Genomic DNA, 7,091 nt, shown 5'->3' with positions numbered 1-7,091 from the left:
CAACTCCAGGCTACGGAGCAGGCCCTTATGCTGCTGGACTTGGTACCTGTGTAGTCCATGCTTCGTGGCAGTCAGTGGCTTCTGCATTTAGTTGTCGGTGGCTTCTGTGTATCACCTTATGGAGGAAGGAATAGCACAACAATGGAAGTTCAATAATTAGCTATACCAGTATAGTAACTGTGTATTTCCTGTGGTAGAACCATTGTATTAACATGTGACAATTGCATTGTATTTGCATAGCAATGGAGTTGAGCATTTCTTTTTTATATTATTACATAAGTTGAGAAAGGACAGTTGTGTAATAACAAAGATCTTCATCAATACATCTTTCTCATTTAAAGGAATGTAAAATCATACTATGAATAGATACAATATATAGACCTCATAAAATTATCCTTTTGATTCATCAAAGGTTATTTCACAGTAAGTCAAATAAATGGCACTCGCTTGAGAATTAAATCAGCATCCATTTGATTCATTTAATGAGCCACATATCTCTGATACTGTGTCATGTCCCCTAATCTCACAGGGATTCTCCAGAGTGGAAAGTTGGTTGTGTTAAATTCTACAACCACCTAAAAGGAAGTGATTCCCAAACCTTGGGAATCCATTTTGGGAATCAATGCTATCACCTACAGAGAGATGAACCTGGAGTTGAGGCTTCTAAGTATGGTGGACCTGGGGCTCTGTTCAAAAACACAAACATAGAGCCCCAAGACAGCAACACAATTAGACCCAAATCATTTGAAAACAAAAAAATCATTACTTAAAATATTGAAAAGAATTAACAAAAAAAAACAGAACAAACTAGAATGCTCTAAACAGAGTACACAGTGGCAGAATACCTGACCACTGTGACTGACCCAAAATTAATTAAATGGCTATTCTACGTCTTGAGGCAGGGGACGAGGAGCGCACAGGAGTTCACCCTGGACTTCCGGGACCTGGCCACCGGAGCGGGATGGAATGACAGGGCCCTGATCAACCACTATCGCTGCAGCTTGCGCGAGGATGTCCATCGGGAGTTGGCCTGCAGGGACACCACCCTCACCTTTGACCAGCTGGTGGACCTGTCCATCCGGCTGGATAACCTGCTGGTCACCTGCGGACGTTCAGACTCGGCACTGTCGGTTCCATCTCCCAGCACCACCGCTCCGGTGCCTATGGAGCTGAGGGGTGCTGCGCTCAGGGAGGCCGGAGGGGGGGCCTTCACGTGCACCATCTGTGGCCGCAGAGGGCACACTGCCGGTTGGTGTCGGGTTGGTCCACTGGGGGTTGAGGCAGAAGGAAGAGTGTTCTGGCGTCATCCCAGGTGAGCTTGCACCATTCTCACCCAGAGCCCTCTGTTGCCCACCTGTTTTTGCAAGCCAACTTCCCTGAGTTTTGCCCATATTCCCATAAGGCGCTCGTCGATTCAGGCGCGGCAGGGAATTTTATCGACAGAGCATTCGCCCATAGTTTATGGATCCCCATTGTTCCGGTGGTTAGGCCCTTTCCAGTTCATGTGTTGGACAGTCGACCATTAGGGTCCGGCTTTATCAGGGAGGCCACCACTCCTTTGGTCATGGTGAAACAGGGGGGTAACAGGGAGAGAATCAGTCTCTTCCTCACTGACTCTCCTGCGTTTCCCGTGGTGCTAGGCCTTCCCTGGTTAGCCTGTCATGACCCCACTGTTTCATGGCAACGGAGGGCTCTCACGGGGTGGTCGCAAGAGTGCACGGGGAGGTGTTTGATGGTTTCCATTGGTGCTACTACGGTGGAAAGTCCAGACCAGGTCTCCACCGTGCGCATTTCCCCTGAATATTCAGATTTTTTTTTTGCACAATCGTCGGGGGGATTGTGCGATAAACCTTCAGGTAGATGCCACACTTCCCAGGAGTCACGTGTATCCCATGGCACAGGCGGAAACGGCAGCTATGGAGACATATGTCTCTGAATCTCTGCTTCAGGGGTACATACGGTCCTCCACTTCGCCTCTTCAAGTTTATTTTTTGTGAAGAAGAAGGAGGGAGGTCTGCGCCCGTGCATTGACTATCGAGCCCTTAACCAGATCACTGTGAGGTATAGTTACCCGCTACCGCTCATAGCCACAGCGATTGAGTCAATGCACAGGGCGCGCTTCTTTACTAAATTAGATCTCAGGAGCGCTTACAACCTGGTGCGTATCCGGGAGGGAGACGAGTGGAAGACCGTGTTCAGTACCACCTCAGGGCATTATGAGTACCTCGTCATGCCGTACGGGTTGATGAATGCTCCGTCAGTCTTCCAAGCCTTTGTGGACTAGATTTTCAGGGACCTGCACGGGCAGCATGTAGTGGTGTATATCGATGACATGCTGATATGCTCCGTTGCATGCGCCGAGCATGTGTCCTTGGTGTGCAGGGTGCTTGGTCGACTGTTGGAGCATGACCTGTATGTCAAGGCTGAGAAATGCCTGTTCTTCCAGCAGTCCGTCTCCTTCCTAGGATACCACATTTCCACCTCAGGGGTGGAGATAGAGAGTGACCGCATTTCAGCCATGCGTAATTGGCCGACTCCCACCACGGTAAAGGAGGTGCAGTGTTTTTTAGGGTTTGCCAATTACTACCGGAGGTTTATCCGGGGGTTATCCCATTACCTCACTGCTGAAGGGGGGCCTGGTGCGTTTGCAGTGGTCGGTTGAGGCGAACAGGCTTTTGGTCACCTAAGGGCTCTGTTTACCTCGGCTCCCGTGCTGGCGCAACCGGATCCCCCTTTGGCGTTCACGGTGGAGGTGGACGCGTCTGAGGATGGGATAGGAGCCGTGCTCTCTCAGCGCTCGGGTATGCCACCGAAGCTCCGCCCCTGTGCCTTCTTTTCAAAGAAGCTCAGCCCGGGGGAGCGAAACTATGATGTGAGGGACCGGGAGCTGTCGGCTGTGGTGAAGGTGTTGAAGGCTTGGAGACATTGGCTTGAGTGGGCTCAACACCCTTTTCTCATTTGGACTGACTACCTCAACCTGGAGTACATTCAGGCAGCGAGGAGACTGAATCCTCGTCAGGTAATGTGGGCCATGTTTTATTCCCGTTTTGTTTTCACCTTTTCTTTCAGACCAGGTTCCCAGAATGTTAAGGCAGACTCATTGTCCCGGCTGTATGACACAGAGGAGCGGCCCATGGATCCTACCCCCACACTCCCGGACTCCTGTCTGGTGGCGCTGGTAGTTTGGGAGCTGGACGTGGACATTGAGCGGGCGTTACGTGCAGAGCCTTCTCCACTCCAGTGTCCCGCTGGGCATCTGTACGTTCCGTCTGCTGTCCGTGAACGGTTGATCTATCGGGCCCACACATCACCCTCCTCTGGTCGTCCAGGCATCGGGCAGTACGCTGTCTGAGAGGGAAGTACTGGTGGTCCGCCTTGGCTAAGGACGTGAGGGTTTATGTTTCCTCCTGCTCGGTGTGCACCCAGTGTAAAGCTCCTAGGCACCTGCCCAGAGGTAAGCTACACCCCTTACTCGTTCCACAACGGCCTTGGTCGCATCTGTCGGTCGATTTCCTCACCGATCTTCCTCCCTCACAGGGTAACACCACAATCCTGGTTGTTGTGGACCGTTTTTACAAGTCCTGCCGTCTCCTCCCTCTGCCCGGTGTCCCTACGGCCCTACAGACTGCGGAGGCCTTGTTTACACACGTCTTCCGGCACTAGTGTCTGATCGGGGTCCCCAGTTCACTTCGAGGGTCTGGAGGGCGTTCATGGAACGTCTGGGGGGTCTCGATCAGCCTTACCTCGGATTTTCACCCCGAGAGTAATGGGCAGGTGGAGAGAGTGAACCAGGATGTGGGTAGGTTTCTGCGGTCTTATTGCCAGGACCGGCCGGGGAGTGGGCGGCGTTCGTGCCCTGGGCCGAGATGGCTTAGAACTCGCTCCGCCACTCCTCCACTAACCTCTCGCCCTTCCAGTGCATACTGGGATACCAGTATTGGCATCAGAGTCAGACCGAGGCTCCTGCGGTGGACGATTGGTTCAGGCGCGTGGAGGAGACCTGGGACGCCACCCATGTTCATCTCCAGCGGGCCGTGCTGCTCCAGAAGGCCAGCGCAGACCATCACCGCAGTGAGGCCCCGGTGTTCTGGCTCTCGAAATCTGTCCCTCCGCCTGCCCTACCGGAAGCTGGGGCCACGGTTTCGGGGGCCAATTAAAGTCCAGAGGAGACTGAACGAGGTTAGTTACCGGTTACAGCTTCCTCCCGATTACCGTATTAACCCCTCATTCCCATGTGTCTCTCCTCAGGCCAGTGATGGCTTGCCCGCTCCAGGAGTTTGAGGTGCGGTTCGGTCCTTTTGGACATCGAGGGGGCCCCGGCGTACTCCATACTGGAATCGAGGCATCGGGCGAGGGCCTGGGAGGGGTACGGTCCGGAGGAGAGATGCTGGGTCCCAGTGGAGGATGTTTTGGACCCTTCTATGCTGCGGGAGTTCCACCATCTTCATCCGGATCGCCCTGCACCTCGCCCTCTGGGTCGTCCCCGAGGCCGGTGTCAGCGCACTGCTGGAGCCGTGCGTCAAGGGGGGTACTGTCACGACTTCCACTGAAGTCGGTCCCTCTCCTTGTTCGGGCGGCGTTCGGCGGTCGACGTCACCGTTCTTCTAGCCATCGCTGATCCACCTTTCATTTTCCATTTGTTTTGTCTTGTTTTCCCGCACACCTGGTTCACATTCCCTCACCAGACTAAATGTATATTACCCTCTGTTTCCCCCATGTCTGTGTGTGGAATTGTTCTTTGTGTAGGGTGTTACGCTACTGGCTGGCTTGCGCTAGGTTTGTTTCAAACCTAGGTTTGTTTGTTTTGTTTAATCCGGTTCATGTTGCCGTGGTTGTGCTTTGTGCTGCCTCGCCTGTGCCTTTGGGTCAGGGTGTATATTAAAGTTCTCCTGTTATCACCGATCTCTGCTCTCCTCTGCCTGACTTCCCGGCAACCAGTCACTCACCGCGTTACAGTGCCTCACAGCAGCAAGATTTGTGACCTGTTGCCTCAAGAAAAGGGAAACCAGTAATGAACAAACACCATTGTAAATGCAACTCATATTTATGTCTATTTATTTTCCCTTTTGTACTTTAACTATTTGCACATCACTACAAAACTATATAGCCAAAATATGAGTGTAATGTTTACTGTTCATTTATATAGCTTATTTCACTTTTATTTATGATCTGTTTAATTTGCTTTTGCAATGTAAACATGTTTCCCACGCCAATAAAGCCCTCTGAATTGAATTGTGTCTTCTCTTCTTTATAGGGAGTCTCTCTCTCTCTCTCTATATATATATAGTCAGAAGTTTACATACACTTTAACCAATTACATTTAAACTTTGTTTTTCACAATTCCTGACATTTAATCCTAATAAAAATTCCCTGTATTAGGTCAGTTAGGATCACCACTTTATTTTAAGAATGTGAAATGTCAGAATAATAGTAGAGAGAATTATTTCTTTCAGCTGTTATTTCTTTCATCACATTCCCAGTGGGTTAGAAGTTTACATACAATCAATTAGTATTTGGTAGCATTGCCTTTAAATTGTTTAACTCAGGTCAAACGTTTTGGGTAGCCTTCCACAAGCTTTCCACAATAAGTTGGGTGAATTTTGGCCTATTTCTCCTGACAGAGCTGGGGTAACTGAGTCAGGTTTGTAGGCCTCCTTACTCGCACACGCCTTTTCAGGTCTGCCCACAAATCAATGGGATTGAGGTCAGGGCTTTGTGATGGCCACTCCAATACCTTGACTTTGTTGTCCTTAAGTCATTTTGCCACAACTTTGGAAGTATGCTTGGGGTCATTGTCCATTTGGAAGACCCATTTGTGACCAAGCTTTAACTTCCTGATGTCTTGAAATGTCGCTTCAATTTATCCACATAATTTCCCCAAATTTTCTTTAACAAGGCACACCTGTTAAGCATTGTTTTTGGGGCATGTACACAATTTTACTGTTAAGCACTTTGGATAAAATGTCTGATGAAGGGTATGTCTACGCCAGGGATCATCAACTAGATTCAGCCTCAGGATGATTTTATTCTTGAGCGGATGGTGAGGGGGCCGAAACATAATTACAAAGAATTTGAAGACTGCAAATTGGCCGCAAGATGCCCAAAATGATATATTTGACTAAAACATTTCTAACCCTCCTTACATTTGTATGTGATCACATACTGTATATCCCTCTATTTTCTAAGAAAACTTGGGGGGCCAAATAAATCTCCTGCAGGCCACCAGTTGGGGAGCCCTGCTCTAGGCTGACCAGCCCTTCTCATTTCATTCAGCATCCACTGATGTTGGTGGTACTTGGAGTAAACAGTAAACACTACACCATAATTCATGTGACCATAGTTTCTAGGTATAGGGCCTACTGTATAAAAACACTATTCCAAAGGCTCAGTTTGGAAGTCTAAGGTTTTGTCTTTATGCAATCTTTACATCTAACCAGTGGCTAGTGGTCCACAGTGGCTGGCGGTCCACTTTTAGTCAGCCGTCTCATTCCAGTGGCTTGACTCAGGTTTCACGCCTCTCAGCTGCCCTGCCTCACCTCTCCCATTGAAATGCATTAGCAGTCACGTGCCAGCATACCACGCTGCACGCATCCTTCTCCCACATTTATTGGGAAAGGCACTAACTAATTTACCATTGAAGACCCGGGGTCTGTCCCTGGTTTATTACATTAGCATATTCTGGTGGGCTGTTGTCCTATGATGAGTTATATAAGTTATTTCACAATACATGAATGATTAGACTAATGTAGCTCACAGATCACTGCACCTGTACATAGCCCACCTGTAAACAGCCCATCTATCTACCTACCTCATACCCATACTGTATTTATTTATTTATCTTGCTCCTTTGCACCCCAGTATCTCTACATGCACATTCATCTTCTGCACATCTACCATTCCTGTGTTTAATTGCTATATTGTATATACTTCGCCACCATGGCCTATTTATTGCCTTAACTCCCTTATATTACCTCATTTGCACTCACTGTATATAGACTTTTTGTTTTCTTTTGTTCTACTGTATTATTGACTGTATGTTTTGTTTATTCCATGTGTAACTCTGTGTTGTTGTATGTGTCGAATTGCTATGC

At 48.9% G+C, this 7,091-nt stretch overlaps 1 pseudogene; it reads left to right on the top strand.

The window, feature by feature from the left end:
• The first annotated feature begins 1,163 nt into the window (after positions 1-1,163).
• Positions 1,164-7,091, top strand: part of LOC109904543 (60 kDa lysophospholipase-like) — a 30,543-nt pseudogene continuing 24,615 nt past the window's right edge.

This window comes from Oncorhynchus kisutch, linkage group LG14 (assembly GCF_002021735.2).
Source record: "Oncorhynchus kisutch isolate 150728-3 linkage group LG14, Okis_V2, whole genome shotgun sequence".
Lineage (NCBI taxonomy): Eukaryota > Metazoa > Chordata > Actinopteri > Salmoniformes > Salmonidae > Oncorhynchus > Oncorhynchus kisutch.
The sequence above is the reverse complement of the archived record's forward strand: the minus strand, read 5'-3'. Positions and strand labels throughout refer to the sequence as shown.